We start from the raw sequence: 2437 nt of genomic DNA, 5'->3' as shown, positions 1-2437 counted from the left end.
AGAAGAAGAAGAAGAAGAAGAAGAAGAAGAAGAAGAAGAAGAAGAAGAAGAAGAAGAAGAAGAAGAAGAAGAAGAAGGACGAGGTGGTGGTAGTGGAGAAGAAGAGAAAGAAGGAGGAGGAGGTGAAGTATGAGAAGAAGATGATGAAAATATGAAAAGAAGTAACAGTTGAGAAAAGAGGAATAAGGGGAGAGAAAGGAAAAATAAAATACAAGAGTGGTGTGGCACACTATATTGTTCGTGGAATCTTTTTTAATGATCAAATGACGTAGCAGTGACCTGTTATAATCGTTGCATTGGTTGTTGGAATTGTTCTATATTCTTGTAGTAGTTTCATCTGTGGTGTAAGCATTCAAACGAGGTTTATATTTTGCAATAAAATATGCTTCTTCGCTAATGCGCTGATTATAGATTGCATTGTCCCTGAAATTATAGCGGAGAAAATTCTAAAATTTGGTTGTTCGTTTGTGGCGCAAATATCAATGTGCTTACTTAATCCTATTTATCTGTATTTCCGTATTTTAATCTGTGATTTATGTACCGTTATCCTCTGGCGTAGATTGTTTTTAGTTTGACAATTATATTGTACTTGAAACCCTGAGCAAGTTAATACATATATTAGGTTTTCCGAAGCACATGTATTGTTTTTCACTGCAAAACGTTGATACTGTTTGAAGGAGAATTCCGATCCCTCAGTTAAGTCGACACATATACCACAATTAGGACTCTCACGTTATTTTACTGCCGGTTTCGTTGTTGTTGACAGGGCTAAAAAATATAATATCATTGTCTTAACCAGGATTACCAATTTACTTTGGCAAATATATTTTATTCTCTGTGTGTGTACACATACATACACACACACACACACACACACACACACACACACACACACACACACACATATATATATATATATATATATATATATATACATATACATATATATTTAAAGAGAGGGAGATATATAATTCAATTTTGTACGTTGAGACACTGTTAGAACAGCAGAATCATAGGGTAAATTACTTTTAAAATTGGAAAAATTCGTCAATAAACAGCCATGTTATTATGGCGTCTATGCGCTCGAAAATAAATTATCACGTCATTAAGAATGAGATGTCCAATTTCGAACTGAACGTCTATTTTAATTTATCCCAACAAAAAGCAATGCAGTTAATCAAATTATGCACATAAATCATCAACACTATTTTGCCATGTAACCGCTAGCTTTATTATGCTGGTAGCGAAAAATTCTGGAGGGCAAGATTTGAAGAAATCAGGATAGGATGTTTCTGTATCTTCTTTAGATTTGAAGTGTTTCGTTGCAAAATGTTTAATGTTTGGAAAACGTGATTAGTCAGTTGGTACAAGGTGTGGTAAATATGGTGGATAATAGAGTACTTTCAATTTCACTTCCTGTAACTTGAGTAGCGTTCTTTGTGCAACATATGGTCGAGCATTGCCTTGCAAGACAATTGGCGTGTCTCTATTGACCAATCTCGGTTGTTTAACTGCAAGTTCACTCATCATATCACCCAACTGGTTGATGTATACAACCGCTGTCTTTGACTTACCAGGTCTCATGAAGCTGTAGTGGATGATACCTGCGTTGCACCACCGAACAGACACAATTATGCCATGACAGCAACAAACAGAAAGTTTCAATACAGCGTATCAGTTGGTGCTCGTTCAGTTTGTGTGGTATCCACTTGGCCAGCTTCTTTACTTTGACGGTTTGTTTCAGTTTGTCCAATACAGTTGGAATCAAAACATTAAATGTTGCTGTTAATTCACGCGTAGTTTGAGATGTATATGTTTCCACTACAGTTTTCAGCTCATCATTATCCACCTTGCTCTCAGGTCTACCACCGTACTGATTTTTAAGAGTAAGGTTACCAGACCCGAACTTCTGAGAAAAATCGATATACAGTACGCTCATTTGCCACATCATTACCAAACACCCCATTGATGTTTCGAGCTGTCTGGGATGCATTTGTTCCACGACGGAACTCATATCAATAAACAATACGAATTCTTGATCTATCCATGGGTTCACAATAATTGATTTACAGGAGAAATCTCACAATATAATCAGACACTACGAATTGCATTTTGGAATTTGATTATGTAACTCTTCAATGTTGTAAAGAAAAGGAATTGTCAGGATAAAACGTTAGGGTTAAGAACTGTCAAACTTAGTACTTATGAAAATCGGACATTTCATTCTTAATGACCTGATATCTTCATATTTGTAACTACGCATTTCGCCACTAATAAATGAACAAATGTGAGCTTGTTTATATATGTATGTATGTATGTATGTATGTATGTATCTCTCTCTCTCTCTCTCTCTCTCTCTCTCTCTCTCTATCTATCTATTTATCTATCTATCTATCTGTCTATCTATCTTATATATATATATATATATATATATATA

The 2437-nt window shown here is 35.1% G+C and overlaps 1 long non-coding RNA gene across 1 annotated transcript in view; it reads right to left on the bottom strand.

Moving 5' to 3' along the window:
* Positions 1–234: 234 nt before the first annotated feature.
* The window catches only part of LOC106873010 (uncharacterized), a 19877-nt gene continuing 17674 nt past the window's right edge, over positions 235–2437 (bottom strand). Inside the window, exon 4 of the long non-coding RNA XR_001409829.2 lies at positions 235–768. This is a non-coding gene — a long non-coding RNA (uncharacterized LOC106873010). The remainder of the gene's footprint in view (positions 769–2437) is intronic.

The sequence above is a fragment of the Octopus bimaculoides genome, chromosome 30 (assembly GCF_001194135.2).
Source record: "Octopus bimaculoides isolate UCB-OBI-ISO-001 chromosome 30, ASM119413v2, whole genome shotgun sequence".
Classification (NCBI taxonomy): domain Eukaryota; kingdom Metazoa; phylum Mollusca; class Cephalopoda; order Octopoda; family Octopodidae; genus Octopus; species Octopus bimaculoides.
Note: the sequence above shows the minus strand (reverse complement) of the source record. Positions and strands in the feature narration are given on the sequence as shown.